This window comes from Solea senegalensis, linkage group LG3 (genome assembly GCF_019176455.1).
Source record: "Solea senegalensis isolate Sse05_10M linkage group LG3, IFAPA_SoseM_1, whole genome shotgun sequence".
NCBI lineage: Eukaryota > Metazoa > Chordata > Actinopteri > Pleuronectiformes > Soleidae > Solea > Solea senegalensis.
In genome coordinates this window covers 27,535,771-27,555,029 of record NC_058023.1, presented here as the reverse complement: position 1 = coordinate 27,555,029, position 19,259 = coordinate 27,535,771, and the positions used below count along the sequence as shown (strand labels likewise).

The 19,259-nt window shown below is 41.9% G+C and overlaps 1 protein-coding gene across 15 annotated transcripts in view; it reads right to left on the bottom strand.

Annotated features, from left to right (window-relative positions):
- nrcama (neuronal cell adhesion molecule a) overlaps positions 1-16,164 on the bottom strand; it is a 50,915-nt gene extending 34,751 nt beyond the window's left edge. For all 15 annotated transcript variants that reach the window (XM_044020477.1, XM_044020462.1, XM_044020463.1 and 12 more), the window contains exon 1: positions 16,062-16,164. The gene's annotated coding sequence lies outside the window, so the exon portion shown is untranslated. The remainder of the gene's footprint in view (positions 1-16,061) is intronic.
- Between the last annotated feature and the right edge of the window lie 3,095 nt (positions 16,165-19,259).

The following is a 19,259-nucleotide window of genomic DNA, read 5'->3' as shown; positions in this document are numbered from 1 at the left end:
TCCAGGTATGAGCCCTCTCTGGTGACCACATCCAGCCATGAGACTCATTTTACAGCCTTAACCGAGGGAGCGTATGAAAGAGGAAACACGAGAACGACAGCACCCTGCAGAAGAGTAAGAGCGGGAGGTCCGGACGAAGAGACGGGAAACAGACGCGGACGATTTGGAATGTGACCGTGAGAGTGAGCGCCAGTGCAGATGAAATTCTCCTCCATGCGATGCTCGCGTCCATTAAATCAGTCACAGTGAGAGAGGGGACTGCCTGAGAGTTTGATTTGTATGTTAATGCTGAATGTGGAGGGGAGATGATGCCCCGGGCTATTCGCTGGGGGGACATGAAAAACCTCATGAAAACACAAAGCATGCTCTCCCCACACAACAAAGCCCTATCCAGACCATAGTATGGTTTGACTTCTTGGCACCAAAGGCGGCACTTAGTTCATGAACAAATGCAGCGCTGAAAAAAGACTGTGGAAACATACGGGGAACACATAAAGGGCAATGAAGCTATATGTGTAATAATGAAACTCATATAATAAGCAAGTGACCTCCGGGGCATTAAAGAGACAGTAAACAATCATGCATCAGTTGAGGAGAGAAACACAGAGGCAAGCCTTCACACACACACACACACATGCACCAACCTCTCATTTAAAGCTACAGTACGTAACTTTTGTTGTTGTTTTTCTGCCTCTGTTTGGCCTTTGAGAACAGAAACCGAGTGAAATAAGGGCACGTCTTTCAGTTTTTTAGTCTGTTTTGCAGCTAAGTGATGCAATGTTGCTGTTGCCTTGCCCTGTACCGATATAAAACCAGTCACTTCCTGTGTGCAGTTCTAGGGAGCGTCGCCAGGCAACATGAAATGTAAACATCTGACGAAAACGAACAGAGAGAGAGAGAGTGGAAGAGAGAGATGTGGAGCTGTTTCATCAGCATTTGTTGATTTTTAAACGTTACACACCACAGCTTTAACGGAAAAAAAAGTCAAGATCTATGATATCCTTTTTCACATATGAGTTGGAATACTTCTTTCAATATCCCTGTTACCATCCAATACAGAACAACCTCAGGATCCACCAAGACCTGAGAGGATGTAACCACATGGAGCGAAAAATGTCTTTAAGAAGGCTGCGTCACCCTGGAGACCATTTTATCTAAAAGCACAAAACCAAAGGAAAACAAGGGAAAGACAAAGATGGAGACAAATGTGGTCAGAGCGCAATAAGGGGAGGGCAATAACGGACGGACAAGTGGAAATAAGAGCGTGAGGAACAAAAGGTGCAAGGGAGGGCAAACAGTAGAGGCTATCGACCTGTGGGACGCCTGGGAGACGTCTAATATTGACTGCATATCTTCCACCCCAGCAGGGGGGGGAGGGGGGGAGTGAACTGAGGCCTCCTCATACAAGTAACAGCATATCTCCATATGATCTCATTCATTTAGGACCTTGTTCTCAGGCTGAACGCGGTGGCGAGAAAGCGACAAGCAGACACAAAAGCTGCTCAGAACAAAAACCTGCGACTGTGAAAGTGAAGTTGACATTCGACAGTGCACTAACCGCGTTCTCTCTGGCAGCCAAACCAATGGGATTACTGTAAATCACTGGAATATTGCTGTTTTCCAAGTTGTTTCGACAAAGCCCCAGCAGGAAAATGGACATGACCTTCTGGTTTGATAACTGAAAAATGCAAGAAGGATGCAAATAGTCGTTACCACCGTGGGGCAACTCCACTGGTTGCAAAAAGACCTCTGTCATTGCTGCAGAAACACATGCTTATCATCTCAAAATGGACTGGAGCATGTGATAGAGTGCATCTAACTGAAAGTGACTAGTTACACTCCACTCCAGAATCGCCATTAAATCAAAAACGTGTACATCACGAGACTGGACTGGTGTTAAGTCCACTTCTGTAACTTGAGGTGATGAGAAGACAAAAGGGAGCGCTGCATATAAACAATAGGATTTTGCACCAGCCTGGGCTCTTATGTTGGCTGAAAGAGTGTTTCTATGTGCTGTTGAATTTATTCAAGTGCTGTATTGTTTGTTTATGGCCCTTGGGATAAAAGAATTACCCAATAGCCCATCGCGTGGCTCAACCTGTAGGCGTTTGAGCAAAAGAAGCCACGTGCAAATGCTCCTCAGGCCGCGATCCACGACCTCACCTGAAGAGGAAGCCACATGGTGGAACTCATTTGGATGCTGTCACAGCTCGGTAGTGCAGAGATGTCGCTGCAGAGTGCAGGGTCACCGTAGCGCGACGTGAACAGGCCAGAATCAATATACTGCAGTTGATGCACAGACCCATAAACGCGCTTAATTTGCCTCCCACCTTTGCCCTGATTTTCATTAAACAAATCCACAATGAAACAACCCTGACCTGCAGTCAAATATGGCACAGACATAACAAACCTCAGAATCCGAAGCTCAGAGGTCACAGGTTGCTAAAATTACACGTCCACCTTTTTGCTACCATTTGGACACAAATATCTTGTGCTATTTTTGTGCATTTTCACACTATAGATGATGGTTTATTGAGAAAAACTGTGTGTGTGTGTGTGTGTCCCAATAACCTTATTATTTGACCGACTAATGTAATTCCAAATTTAATATGTCAACATGGTTTTTGGAGGAGAAAAGAATCAATATCTCTTACAAACCTGTCAATCTCTGACCGTAACTCACCCATTACTCAATCACTACTTGACTCTCAATATCACTTCACGTGGAAACCCCTTCATTACTTAATGTCTGGTGAGCAGACGTGGAAAAACATCACAATCTTACACAATCCGCCTGCACTGAACACTGCGCAAACAAACTCCATGCATTAGAGTGCTGTTTTAAGTAATGTGTTGACATATTTGTGAAAGGGGTCATTAGTAAGAGAACTAATGCAGTTTCCTAGCAACTCTATGGAACCTTTTAGCAACTAACAGCTGAATGTTTCCTTTGTTTTTTTTTCGTTACTTGAAAAATTACTCCAAGGGCCGATAACTTAGCAACTAACTGATGCACACCTGAGTATTTAGCAGTGAAACAATCATGTACAGTATTTCTTACAGGCGTTTTAAAGATGATATTAGTCAACTGTACTAAAACATTCACTATAACGTTGTTATTCTATGTTGTCTTTGTTGTTTTGCCCCTTAAATGACTTGAGCAGCTCTAGTCTTAACAGTTTATCTTTAGAAACAGGCCCAAAAACATCCGATTTACATGGCGCTAAGTAGCACATGCTCATAGTCCCTCATTCCACACACACACACACATACAGATAAATGCTGTTCACTGCTGCCTGTGGTCAGTGATGCTGAGCTTGTGGCAAACAGCACAGAGCCAGCTGAAAAAGAGAGAGGCCAGATTTATCTCTATACAAAGGCCCCAGTCAGCACTTTGGTTTTCTAAAAGCAGATGCTGTCGGAGCGAACGTGTGCACCTCGGAGCAAAAACAGCACAGGGGTTTGTTTGTTTTTTTGGAAAAGTCTACAACACCATCTGTGCAAATGTGTCATTATACATGCGGCCCACCACTTAGCAATATTATTGTTTTATTTTATTGTCTATTATTGTACTGTTCATTTGACTGAAACTTTTATACACAGATGCATAAAAGGACATGGAAACAGTCGGTGCACTGTGCGTCAGAGGGCACAGACGCAAAAAAGGCAAATCCTTAATATCTTGATTATGTCTTGCTTCGGTCTCTTCTGTCTTCCGTCGCGCACAATCCCGCCGCCGTGACGTATCGTCTCAAAGCAACACGTCATGGGAGACATGTGCCCTCCCTGTGTCATCACCATCAACTTCTGGTGCTTGCTTTATCAAATCTGACTTTGGCACATTTCTTTCAAAGTGCCTTGAGTTTTTCCGCTTGTAAACAACGCTTTCATGGTCTGATTGTTTTTATGCGCCGTCCTGTCTCTCCTGTTTATCTGCACATCGCTCACTGCCACGGCCAGCCCAACCCACTGGCAAAGCATAGCCGTCTCCTCGGCAGAGAATCGTTCACTCATGTATTCGCCATTTAAATAGCCTGGCACAGTCGCACTGGACTTTTATAGGGAATGACAAGCAAAAATTCTGATTGGCTTAATTGATGTTATGCCCAAATTCACCTACGAACAATTCATCCTGGCGCCTCACATTTTGCCAAGTTTGCTCGCTGTGTAACAACCGAAATTACGCTATAGATCATATAAATAGGGCCCTAAAGTGAGTTAACCCACTCCTTCCAGCTTGTGTTTGTGAGGGACCACACAGCTAATTGACACAGGGGACTCTCAGCAAGGCCCCCAGCCCTAATCCTAGAATCAATAATCTCTGTGTCAATACAAGCATTCCCGCTGACACTTATAGATTTATGATACCTGATACACACTGTCAATCAGTGTATCAGTGTGAATGATCACAACCCGAGTGAATTTGGCATCAAAAATGTACAAAAAGACATACAAAACTGTCTTGAAAGCGCGACGGAATACAAAACCTTGATTCCAAGCCTGCATCTAGGCAAGAACAAGAATAGTACCTCCCTTGTCATTCCAAATTCAGCCCCGTAACATGGACAGTTGTGAGTCTAAGTGACAAGAGGGGCAAAAAAAGCTAAATAATTCATCACTCAGTGAAGCCCTGTAAGGCCTGGCATTGACACACCAAAGGAAGAAAAGGAACATATTTTTGTGTATGCGAAAAAAAGAGGTATCCATAATTCAAACATGAATCATCTTCCATGGCAAATGAGACACACACACTACACTTGCTCCATAGCTTGCAGTGCAGCTGCTGGTGCAGACTAATAAAATAGATTATCTTAACCTTGATCCTGCAACATCAAGGACCTTGAGCTAACCATAGGGCAGAATCACTCTGGAGCTGAAGAAGTGTTGTTTGTTTGCATTTTTTTAACATTATTTAGCAATAAAATGTCCGGTTGCTTGTGTGTTTTGTTTACCAGTACAAACATTTCTTTATATTTAGACTCGACGGGCACACACACAAAAAAAAAGATGTTGATTCTAATACAGAGCAAACAGAGACGTGCAGTTACAACTAAGCCAGATCCTCAGGTAGATACTGATGTGTGTGTGTGTGTGTGTGTGTGTGTGTATATAAAAGGATACAGCATACATTTAAAGGGCGGGACAACATTAGAGATTGTGGTGGTATTAACTGCGCGATTACTAACCAAACAAGAACTTTATGTGATCCAACAATATATGGGACACTCCCTTGTGTTGACACCCGACACTCACACAACCAGGTAACACAAGCTACCTGATTATGTGAGTGTGTGCAGAAGAAACCACCGTGGGAAAACTAATGTGATACACACTTTACAAAGTTTTATGATCACGGATCTCTAGGTACATATCTGGCACGTGATATATATATATATATATAGCCTACAGCTGTCGTGGATAACACAACCTAAACAAAGCAGAGGTTTTCACTGGCGTCAATACCATCCATTCATCCATTTTCTACCGCTTTATCCTCCACATGAGGGTCGCGGTCCTTTATAGGACCACACATGCAAACGACCATACCACTCTCATACTCCTACAGTCAATTAAGAGTGTCCAATTCACCTAATCCCCATATTGCATGTTCATTCAAACGCCATGCAGAAAGGCCCTTGCTCCGACCGGGTCACAAACAAGGGTCTTCTTGCTGCGAAGGCAAGAGTGAGTCAATCCCAGATATATATCTGTTTGAAAATTGGGAGGGAAAGCAACTTTAAAAACCAGTTTGAGTGCTAAATATACAGCCTAGAGGTGCATCAGACTGTCTGAGGTAATTACCGAGTAATCCAGCAGAGACTACTGTGAACAAAGACATTAGGTCCCCTTTGAGTGCCCTATTGGTAAGATATAAGTGACACAAGCAAGCAACACCAAAACATCTGGAAAACCTTGTATGGAAGTAGTTTTGGGGTCTACACCGTTGATGACAAACCAACGAACATATGCGCAGCCTCACCTGCTAATCTAGCTGTTAGCTCTACACAACTGGGGTAGCAAGTGGAGGAGGCATCATGGGCAACGCAACAGGAGTGCACCCTTGAATAAATAATGGCCCCTTTTATACTCAATTTATACTAAAGACGGAGACGGAAGGCATTGAGCTTACGATGACGGACAAAATGGAGCCATACCACCGAAACCCGTGGGGGCAGTATAGAGTCAATAGTCGCAATCAGTCAGGAACATGACGAAGAAACAACCTACAGTTGCAGTGAAGCATCTTTAAAACGTGCTGCCAGATCTCGCTGTGGTTTTATTCGAGGACCTATCCGGCGTTGTCAAAAGTAGTAATATTGAACATGCCGCTCGTCATCAAGCTCTCTCATCAGCAACACTGACGAATATTCCCCTAAATGGGATGACTCACATTTAGTGGTCTTACATTCCACCGCCCCGAAATCCGCTTGCGTTTCAGTCCATTTCGGATCGAGCACAATAAAAATAACCCCTTTTAATGGTTGCTTTGTTTGTTGATGCCTGCCACTTGGTACTCGGCACTGCCCTCTAGAGGAAGTATTGTGTAAAAGTCCATACCGATGCAAAAGACGCATGGAGGTATGTAGGGTAGTGACGGAGATAACGTTTGGGACGGACGGACATTAAATGGGCGAAAATGGGCCTTAACTGTTGGAGTAATAGATAAAAATGTTGTCATGTTTGGTGCCATGCAGCAGAGTAGTGGCTAGCACTGATGCTAGCCAAAAAAAAAAAAAGCAGAAACAACACAATCGTTGGCTCTTGTGGCAAGAGGGAGGTAATCGAGGGCTGGCTTGGCTTTAGCGGGGTAAAGGTGAAATGGGATTTATGAGTCATGGATCACAGAGTGAAGGAAGGATGGAGTGGGTTGTGGGTCAATACCAACAGCGTGCATATGTGGGAAAATCTGGAAGGACACAAATCTCGGCAGACAGGCTAAATGCAGAGAGCTGTGCGTACGGCCAATGAAGTGATTACATTTTAATAACTTGGATGTGTAATTTATTATTATCGTCTTTTTTTCATAACGATGCAAAAAGCTTGTGTCTGTGACAGTCAGAGAAAACACACACAGACCACGACCGTGTGGCCACGGCTATAGCCACTGGCTCCCTGCCAAGTCATTAAAACAGTTAATTATCTGTGAGCCTGTGGAAGAAGCTGTGAGCAATCACTTCTATTATTTCGAAAAAGGTGAAGACGAATATCTTTTTAACGAGTTCATTTTGCCACTAAATGCAAATGGAGATCTGGACATGCTTTTAAAGCTCTTGCATTCTGGGTGATAGTTGTTCCTCAAGGAAAAAAGGTAGTGGCTATTTACAATAATGTACACAATATTGTATATTATTATTTTACAAATATGTATGTATGTTGTACGTCTTGTGCGAACAAAGAACAAAATCAATGACAGCAGTGATTTTTAAAGCCTTTTAAGAGCTGATTGATTATCTTCTAAAGGATAAACGCTGCAGTGGTTAGGGCAAGGCAACAATTCAGTACCAGTTTATGCAATATCATTTTCTTCAATAGCAATATGACAAAAGTTAACAATATTATGTTGACAATAAACACTGTCAACACTGTTGACCTTTTTTGAAGCATTTATCTCAAGCGAGTTGTATATCTATGCAATCTGAGAAACAACAATCAGAGTGAAATCCTCATCACGCCACAGAGAATGACTGAAGAACCATCAACACAAAACAATAACCTACACAAGCTTCACTTTCCCTGAGTGACCACTGTCTCCTCCTGAAGTGTGCTCATCTGTATGTCACCTCCAACTGCAATAATCCTAAGTGCTTTGCAGGCAAGGTAAGCTGACAGTGCACAAATCAGTCTCCTTGTTAGTCTCCCTAAAAAAAAGTAGTACCATTTTGTCATGTTATAGTTGGATCGTCTTATTTTTCTGTGTAATGATCTACTTTATTATTTCTGGGAATTAACCCAGAGATGGGAACTGTGGTGTGTGCACGGACTTTGGTACCCCGGAGGGTTTCTAAAGCCGCGGTTCTACAGTTCGCATTCGCAAGGGCGTGGCACTTTTCTGTCGCCCAATAAGCTGACTATCGTGGGTCTAGCTCCACCCGTACTGTCCCATTATTGTGGTAACAGCTGGAGCTGGTTCTTATGGTACTATTACTAATGGAAACTCTTTATTTTCTTCAATACAGCAAGTTTTGGTTGGACTAACACCATGTCCTTTTTCAGGGTTCCCACACCTTGCTGCACATCCAATTCAAGGACTTTCCAGAACCAGTTCCCTCAAGTTCAAGGACAGAATGTGCTGACACAACTTGTAAGAGCCGCTTCACCCATGGTGTCTATATTTTTATTGATCTGCAGCACGCTCCGCATCCGGCCAAGTGATTGTCCTTGGGATGTTGGGCGAGTCAGTCTTTGTCATTTTCTCTGGTGAGACAGAGATCCTGCAGAGAATTTGCATTTCACAGGCATCACCAATAATTCACTCACTCTGACTTAAGACTAAAGTACACCACTACTAATTACAACTCAACGGTTGCTCTGCGTAGTCTATGTACATGGAGAACATGAAACAGTAGGTGGCACTGTAACAGACAAGGGAGATATTTACCTAAATATCAACCGAACTTCTTTCTTGCATAAAATTCAAGCACTTTCAATCACCCATGTCTATTTGGGGCAGGGAACCCTGTTTTATGGGACGACATCCAGGAAACAAAATAACAAATGACTCATTCTTACAATAAGTCATCAGATTTGTTGACATGGACCATGTTCGTCTGCAAATGTATAAATTACATATAATAGTAATGGATTTGTCAGTTTTTGTATCTATCAAGTTTTGTGTATTTGGCTAGAGAAATAAATTGCAGTCCTTAAAGTTTGTAAAGTATAAAATGTGAACTGCTACAAATGAAAAATGCTTTCATGTGCATTACTGGGGGTTGTTCCTTCAGGGGATGTTTCCATTCACCCCGCTGCACACGGCGGGGACATGAGAGCATGTGGATCAGTTCAAATAAAATTAAAAGCTGGAATAAACATGTAACATATTACAACATGATTAACAAGGCAGATGTTGTGTTTCCCATTCCCTCTTCAAGGCCCATAAAGCTCTGTCCTGCCTTTAATTGGTTTATCAGCTCACAGACACATCTAAAGCTGATTGATGACTTTTCCACACTGAGAACGGCTTCTGTTCTCTATCCTCCCTTAATCTACTTGCAGCGTGGTTTATTTTTATCTATATATATATAAAAAAAGGCAGTTGTTCAGTTCAAGCAGGAGGTTGTGATTGAAGGCAGTGTGGGACGGAAGACACAAGCAGACTCAGAGCGGCTTTTCCCACATCATCGAAGATAAGCAGATGTTTAATGGAAAATGTCCACTAAAAAATCTGTGTTTTTAAAACAAAGAATTTGAATATTGCGATTACTTTTTGACAGATATTGTGACTGTACTGAATATGATTCGTACGCACACACAGCTCGTCATTTTCACGAACAAAAGTATCACAATCTAAAGATTTAAAGTATTTTTAGGCCATAGGATTTCTCCATAACGCCGTTTTCAAGCATACGACGGAGTATTAGGACCGATCTTCAATAATAAAGTCGTAATATTATGAGAATAAAGTCGTAATTATTACTCAAGCAAAATCTCACATGATCACCTGCGACCTGCTTCAAACCTTGCCTTTCTTAACCTAATTAGCCTTTATCAAATAATTACAGTGTCTTACAAGGTGGACATTTCCCATGGTCGCACAACATTGAACAATATCGGCAAAACAGCTATATTGGCACGGATGCTGCGTGAAGGCCCTCAAACCCATTTCCCATCAAACTAATCTCTCCTTTAAGAGAAAATGAGCTTATATAAAACAACCACAGCAGCATATGAAGGAAAATCAAGTCAACCTCATCTGACAGATTAAATTATATAAAAAAAAACATCTTCAAGGCTCCATTTTAACACTCATCATGTGACGCTGGTGCCTTGGATCAATTGGATGCTCAGCGCGATGAGGGAAGCTTTTAATGGCTTCTATGACCTAAATCCTCACTAATCATTTTAGAGCTGTGACAAAGATTCTTACTATTACTTCTAAGTCTTACTGTACAAGGAATTAAGCTCCCACCACTGGGATTTGAGAAGTTCCTCCTTTGTTAAGTATAAAATGTACATATACAGTACATAAACCCTTAGGATTTCTGTCAATAAACAAACCTCATGCACATATGGCTCAGAAAAATCAGCTGTTCCTGTGACGCCGATATGTGTTTTTTTAACACTCGGTACGAGGCAGCGACACAACTTAGTCTGGCAACTTCTGAGGTCTCACCCACTCTCCCTTCTGTCGCCCACCATGGTCTCATGTGCAGCCGAGAAATCGACTCAAATTTCCAAAAATGTTTACTGTGAAAAGAGGAAAAAGCTTGATAGGAGAAATGAGTACAGTATTTCCCATTTTATTAACCCTCAGCTCTAGTTTCCTTCCACTAACTCATCCCACCTTTCTCTCTCAGTCAGCTTCTCCTGATCTTCATTTGTGTCCTTCCCTTTCAAAATAATGTCTGAAAAGAAATACAAGTCCTATAACTTACATTTCTATGTCGCTAATTCAATAAAATACTATAAAAACAATGCAAGTCTCTACATTCAAACTGATAAATTTTGCCTTAACAACAAAATCCAAATATCAAATTGCTCAAAGCACATTTATTTAGAAAGAAAATGGTAATAAAAGCTGGGCAACAACTCAATAACAATGCACAACTCAATATAATTTTCTCCAATATAATAAAACAAAAGGATTAGTAAATCAATAAATTGTGAAAACAAACAATGAAGGTTATTAGTCCATGAAGAAGCAAAAAAAAAAAAAACCCCACAACAACAGCTAACTTAAGAATTAAACCAATCTTTAATTCTCTGACTTAAAAGTCTCTTATCCCGTTCTATCTGTGCTCATGAAACACATCTCCTCAATCTCCCGGTAATAAGATCGTCTTCAGACAGCAGCAGGAAAAAAACTAAACAAAAAGCCATCTGTCTCCACTGGAAGTCAAGGAGAACAACAGCATCTGCCTCCAAAGAAGTCACCCACCAACAGCAGGATGTCACACTCCGGCTTTGGCTTTAACTCGACCACACTTTCTAATTCATCACTCTCTGAGCAGTCGTGCTAATTCAGTGTGTTCCCATACCTTCATTCAACAGCCAAACAAACAAACAAACAAACAAACATGTCCTGCTGTGAACCAACTTAGTGTGTGTGTGAGTGTGTGTTTAAGACTTTTTCCTACCATACATGCGAAACTTGTCAGGACCAGTAGTCCTCATAACCTGGTCCTAATGAGGCAGAACCTCATTTCTTAACTCCTGCACCTGCACACGTCACTGTAAGTTGTTTATCTAGTTCTGGGGGGGGATGAGTCTAAATAAAGAAGTATTGTTTCCTCAGCACCTGGAGCACTGCACGGATACACACAGTTTAAAAAAACACAACAACAACTCTCTCCTTGCACATAGAAATCCGTTTGTATGAAATGTGTTCACAAAATGTGTGTTTACAGTCAGTGTGTTTATATGTAAGACAATAATTTGGTTTTCTTAATGTCATGTAAACACAATAGTCTTTCAAACAACAGGTACGAAACATACAGAACTAGTTGTCCAATTGCCTGTCTTAGTCAGACTAAGGCCTTAGCTTGATTAAACTATGCATGTAAACGTACTGACTGTTAAAAAAACAACAACACAAAAAACACTTCATTTAATTTGCTCAGAACATCTAAGAGGCAAACATCAGCGCTGAAAGAGTAAATACCAATCAATTTTGTAAGCTGATATTGATATTTTCCGCCTCTAACTGTTGATTTTTTGAGCTATTTTCAGGCCACATCCACACTACTGAGTATTCATTTGAAACTGGAAGCTGCAGGTGTAATGAGAAACAACAATGGTGAAAAGTGAGAGGAAGACCGGAACTGTGGTGAAACTAAAACTAAAAGTGTTCACAGCTGAATGGGGTAATGTGGACAGCAGGTGTGTTTGGTCAGACCTTAGAAACTCTTGAAGAATGAAAAAGAAAAGAGATGGTACAAGGAAAGTTCTGTTTCCATGGGGATAAGGCCTCAGACTCTCCATCACAAACAGCTCCAGTCTAAATAAAAGTTATACAAGCGATCGCACGAACAAATCCTGGTTTTATTCGAACCTCAGTGAAAAGAAAGGGAGCTGACCTCAACTGCCTGAAACCAACACAAAGCATTTTTCTTGTCTTACAATAGTGTCTTCACTTAAGGCCACGGTGGGCAGAGGGAGAATGTAACTAAACAGACCATAAACTCCATCACCTGACTCGCATCTAATGGTCCGTGGACAAGCCGCAGCTGCCGTGAGTAATGGCTCTGTGGGGGCTCTAGGCTGGCTCTGTGGAGTCGTCACAGGGGACACAAGTCTCTCCGTCTCATGATGTCTCAGGGGGACAAGTTTGCAACAGTGGACGCGGTGCCGACACACAGCACGCGCCCCGCGATGACATGCCACTGTGGCGGATGATAAATGTTATCTTTTCAAAACAAAAATGTGGCATTTGAGGAAATGACTCCTTATCCTACAGGATGATGAATAGTCCGGACAAATTGAAAACAAGCCATGGCTTTGACACTGAACAGATGACCAGTATAACAAACCAAATAATCTGTATTTTAAATACACAGAGAGGTAGAGATTGTTTTTAGCATGATAAAATATGGAATGGGCTTCTTTTACAGCAGATTTCTTTGACTTGTCATAGCGGGATCAGCACTTTTTGTTTTTTCTACAACTCTATTAAATCTTGAATGAAATCTCACTTAAATGTGTGTGTGCTAAGCTCGAGTGATGTAGAAAAGGTGCTGAATCAATTAAATGTAAATCAAGGACGTCACTCCAGCATCAGCGTTTTATGGCTCTGGAAAAATGCTTAAAGGAATATTTCACCGATTTGTATTTAGCTTTGTATTACTAGAATAGGGGTAGTATTTTTGAAAAAGTGTGCTTCCCAACCTCAGTTACCCCAGAGTCGAGAAATATCTTCATTCTTGTTCCGAGACTTGAAACTGCAACCCTAATTCCGCACTCGTAGGGGGACGGGACCTCATTCCCAGAATGTAAACAGTGTCCGCCATCTTTGCTAACAGTTATGCTAACAGGAAGTGTCACTGGTGGGCACGTAACAAAGAAAAGAATGAAGATATTTCTCAGCTCGGGGGAAACTAAGGTTGGGAAGCACCATTTTTCCAAAAACACTACCCCTAATTCTAGTGTTCCATCGCACATTTTGAAACTTACAGCTCATCTCATTAAGCTAATTTCCGGCAGTGGATGGAAACACATGCAATTAGCATTCCCTTGTGTAAATTGTGAACATTTGGCCAATATTTGTATTAACTTTGAATGAAAGATCAGCTAATGGCGTTTACGTCTGATATTAAGCTTGAAAAAAATTGATTTTGCTGCCTCACGTCATTTTATTTCTATGTGGGCCGTGATTGGCAGACTGAACAAAACTGCAGACAGCTACATTTAGGGACTGAAATATTTTTAAAAGGCAGAAAGAAAATGAGAGGAGGCTGGTGAGACATGTCTGCTCGTCTTGTCTCAGCTCTCGCTGGGCTGCTGAACGCTATAGAGCCGCGAACAAAAAGCTGACTGGGGTTTCGGAAATGTAGGTTAACGTGCACAGGTATTAGCGATTAGCGGCACAAAACAGTCGGCTTCGACAAACTACGACAGGGGCAATTCTCTCGTGCAGTGCAGTCATGATTAATAACTGTATGGATTAAGGGTCAAATTAAAATGTCATGTCAGTGTATCATGTTGTGTTACAACAACAACAGAAGATGCTGACTGTAAATATTGACTCACACATTTACACAGTGCCTTTGTTTTCATATGCATGATTCCTCCTACCTGCAGTGCACCGCAAACAACATCACGACACGTGTGGCTCTAATGGCAATTAAACTACGTCATATTGATTCAACAACATAAACTGCTGCGTTTCATTTAAAACAATAGTTGTCGTCACTTCCTGTACTTCTTCACACACACACACACATTCATTTTAGGGTGAACACAGCTTCGTGACAACATTTCATCCCATTAATCTGTGGGTTATTTGCTCAATTTAATTTTCACACTCATCATTTAGAGTGAAAATAAAAGCAGGGACTTCTCACATGTAAGAGGCAAGTGTTTAATCAGTTATCAGATCTGTTGTTGGTTTGACAAATAAATCCATAGCATAATTGTTTATGAGGTGTAAAACTCTTTGGCAAATAGGAGTGAAATTATTATTATTATTATTCTTTTTCATCGTTAAAGGTGAAGTGAGTGCATTTCAGATTTGTCTATTATGGATGTAAACAATCCAAACCTCACTCAATCGTCCAATCATCTCTTGTTATTCTTTATAACTGCTGGTGTAACATTAATTTGTTTAGTGCAGTTTATCGAGTGACTACGAATTTTAAGCTGTTGATATTGTGGAGTATTTATTAGTAAAATAAGATAATTTGTTACCTATTAATATGATTGTACCAGTGTAATCATTTAAAATCAATTTTTTGTTTGCTTTTTGATGTTGCACTTGTGATGCGATGCATCTCCATGCACTTTCAGTCAGCCTTTTGAAAGTCTTTGTCTCGCTGTGTGATCACTCACCACTTAGCCGCCGCTATTTTTTCACAGTTTCATTCATTTCCTTTTATTAAACTAAATTATCACGCGTAAACTGGAAAGTTACAAATGCATTGTAAAGACGTGACATCTTGAATCACAATTCACATATTTAAGACCAAATGTAAACCGAATCGTGCTTTTTACGTGCAATAATGTGTTTCACAGCTCAGCATCATTACCCGCACCTGTGTGACATTAGCCTCCAGTCGTCAGTGATAAAGTGCGCAGTTATATTGATGTACGATACGGTGGCAACAGATGTCCAAGCATCACATGTCATTTGAGGCCGTGGTTTTTTCACGGTCGCTGTGTCAGTGAAAAAAGCGCCACTGTATCTCACTCTATGTTTCTTTGGTGCTCCCCATAAAGTGTCGGGGTGAGTTCCGCCTTGCACCGTGTATTTTACGCTATTGAACATTTAAATAATAGCAATTTGGACATTAGTGAATCGATTCAGAATCGTCCCGCGTCTGAATCGCGATGCCATCTTAGAATCGGTGTTTTCCCGCCCACCCCTAGTTTCTACGGCAGCCTGAATGGACAAACCGTGTTTACGGTTTAAGTTTACAATGCAAATAAAGAAGAACAAGGCCACCGTAGTTCCCCGACATGCTTGGGAAAGGGAGGGAGTCCCAGTCACTCGATCTTACACCATGGACCTTTAACCAAACCAGAATAAGGTCACACTCATAATAAGCAATCAGTTTACTATGAGTCACCAACAATTATCCATCATAATAGAGAATAGGCCTTACTTCAATGCAACATCAGAAAAACAGGGCCCAGCTCTCTGCCTTGAAGGCAGCAGCACAGTAGAGAGGAGACAGATGATCAAAGCTGCAGCAGCAGCAGCAGCAGCATCATCATCATCAGCCGACAATACTCTCATGCAGCAGCAGCAGAGCTGATGGGCCTGCACCGGCAACCGGCACCAGCAACAATAAACCTCCACCGCCGAATACATTCATCCAACACAACACCACCAGTCCTCTAGTCCCCTCTCGCTTGCTTTCACGTTTGTAGCCTGCAATGATTTGCATTTTGACGCTCACACGAATGAACATCAATTGAATATTAGATTTAAAAAAAAGATGAATACATATCATAATAATAATAAAAAATAAAATAAAAAAACAGGGCGATCGGCGTCTAGGCGCCTCCATATTGTGCTGTTTTATTTGCACCTGCTCAGCCAGCATTGATGGGACGCCGTGGTGGATAAAGAAAAAAGAAAAGAAAAATAATAAATAACCCACAACCGATGCACTGCACCATTATTCGGATGATTATTAAACATTTAAATCTTCAGATAAATAGACAAAGAGCTTGTTTAAACTCACCGTCTGTGGACCGGCTCCTGTATCCTCACACCTCAGCTACGAGGGCGCGCGAGCGTGTGTGTGTGTGTGTGACTTGATGCTGGTGAAAATGATGAGGTATGTGTGTGTGTGTGTGTTTGTGGGGCTATAGCCGGACAGTGTGTGTGTGTGTGTGTGTGTAAGTGTGTGTGAAAGTGTGTGTCCGTCCCTCTCAGCCGCTGCAGCAGCAAGCTGTGATCCACACGGATCCTCCTCTCTCCTCCTCAGCAGCAGATCCCCGCCCCCTTCTGCTGTCAAAACCAGCAGCGTACAAAGATCTTCTATGCTGGAAGACCGCACGCTCGCACGCCAAAAATGTGTACATATATTTCTTTTCATAACAAAAATAGGTTCATCGTCTGAATAATCAATCATCCAATGAGTACATTTGTAATCGGATCTTATTGTGTCTTAATTGGATTGTCAAAGATATAACAGACTATACTCTCGTTCAGTTTTATTTGTATAGCGCTGAATCACAACATACATTATTGCAAGGCTCTGTACGTAGACAATATTATAGAGAGTAGAGAAGCCCAACAACTGACACAGAAACCTCTGACAGAATCAGCCTCAAAGATATGCCTAGACCAGTTGGGGTGAAAGGAAAAAATAGGGCTACAGAGGAGAGGTGGGGGGTCTGAGAGAGACCAGGAGCAGATATACAACAACATATCAACTTTTAAATAAGACAAAGAACGCAGCAATGACCCCACATTTGAGAACCTGCAGCATGTGTTTTATTGGTTTAAACAAATCCAAAAATAAAAAAACAAAAAAAAGATGTACTAAAACCTACTGTTTCACTTCTGTGGTGTTATGTTCCACGTCTACTCACTCGCAGGGTAACTATCAGAGTGAGACCTCGCTCTTTCCATCGACTATCTTGCCGTGCTTCCAATCCGGTGCAGGAAGAAAACAGGGAGAAAAAAAAAAACGCAGCTGCAGCGACCCCCTCTTTAATGAGCTGCAACTGATCAGCCTTGCACACAGAGAAATCAACAATGCCCTGCAGGAAACTGAATGTTTATTTATGCTTTATTTTTAAAATTAAAGTCACATACAATTGCTTGTAGCTCAGTACGTTTCCAGGAACTCACAAGGCAGTTACTGTTGGTTTTGCTACTGTGTGAGACAGGTGTTTGTCAAGCCGTCCTCACAGGACAGGTGGCTGCTGTGGACACACACACACACACCTGACTGCACATGACATTATTACTGGCCCGCTAACCTACATCACATTTTAAACGACAGATTCTTCTCTTCACGTGGCAGCTGTGAGCGAACACCCCCCCTCCACCTGGTTCATGTCTCCCATCCGCCATCGACACCAGTCACGTCTGCACTGTTTCTGTTTCAGTCCGGCTCTCACGCTCGCACATAATATATAACATAAGCACACAGTGGCACACAAACCGTTTTTAGTGATATTAACATGGACGGCGATATATTATGTGCAAAAATTACATGTTTATGTGTCATATTAATTCTTTAGACATAGCTGTCTGTTCCAACTAGGGATGGGAACCGGTATCGGTTGGTATCGGTGCAAAAGCAGTTTAGCTGAGTCGTGTTGGGGCTGTTCTTCTTTTTGTGGAGAACACATAGGAGGATTATGTCCCTGAAATGACTCAGCACAAATGTGTTGTCAACAGCTCATAAATGACTATATCAGAATAATATCGGCATCAGTAGTTTTGGATATCGGTATCGGACACAAAGAAGTGACAACATTCTATTCTATTTCATTAACTTGATTGAATAGCAGTATGTTTGTTGGCGTATAAAAGTCTTTCTTTGCCTTAAAATAAGCCTTTTCTTGGTTTACAGAAGCCACCATCATGTGACACCGTGTTTCTACGGCAGCCTGAATGGTACACTGTAGCGAAAGCTTACCACACAAAATGAAGCGAGACGACAACATCCTCTGTGGTATGTGAAGCACACATTTCACCATTAGATGTCACTAATTCTTACGCACTGGACCTTTTAATCAGAATATGGTCATAATTGGAGCATCTAAGTTCCACCTTAATCAGATCATAAGATTCTTTTGGATGCAAGTCACAGACTACTCTCTGTAAAATGTAAACAAGAATATTATAACCCGAGTCATGCATTATTCAGAGCTACACTAGTGGCGTCCATGGAATCAGTGACTGACTGAAACGCCGTCGATTAGAAACCACAGATACCGATGCTGACTTGTGGACACAGACATCCACACAAGGCTGTCGCACAAATAGGATGTGCGTGTGTGTGTGTGTGTGTGTGTGTGTGTTTCTGCGTAGGTGTGTCTCCTCCCCACGCCTAACTGACTGGCACAGATCTGTGGAGAGCCACACCACTGTGTAAACTCTCCTGCCATTTCTTTTCAATGAAACGCGACGACGGACGGGCGGACGCGTCTTTGGCACCGTGACATTACAGACGTGCAGCTGTGGGGTGCGAAGTAACAGTTTCAACAGTGCATCTATTGTCTCCCTGAAGTGATTAAGAATTTTTTTTTTTTTTCAGTTTCCCAAACAGTAATGGTTGATCATTTTAGGATCCGTCCCAAGACTCCAGGGCACTGTGTGCTTTAAAACCAGTTCATACAGACGATAAAACTATTTAATAAGACGATGTCTCTTTGACCGCACCCAGATTCTGTTTTTGTTTACACAGCGATCTGCCTTAGAACTGACAGGAATCTTCTTCATCTCTCACTCAGCCTCTCCTGAGATAAACCGGGCAAGAAGTGGGATCAGTACGGTTGAATGCTTCTCAGGCCCTCTGCCTGATTTTTCTCCTGCCGTGACAAGACAGAATGTGTGAGTCAGTGCCTTCGTTCCCATTTCTATTCCTGCGTGAGCCATAGATTGGGATGACACGTTTGAGGGCCCTTGTTATGGAACTGTTTTTTTTAGATATATCTGCAGCTACAATAGCGGCGAGCTGGTGCAGATGCTACATGAATAAAGCAGAGCCACATGTCAAGGTATGGCAACGCGTTTCCCTCCTCACATGCTGAACAAGATGAGATGGAGCTTGAAAACACGACAGGAACTTACACGAATGTGATCACTGTTTCCCTTTGGCTTTAACAAACAAAAAGCGAAGAGATTAAGATGTGACACACGTGCCAGATTTATGCAAACGCAGGCACATACGCGCACTGTATATTGAGAAGATTGGAAA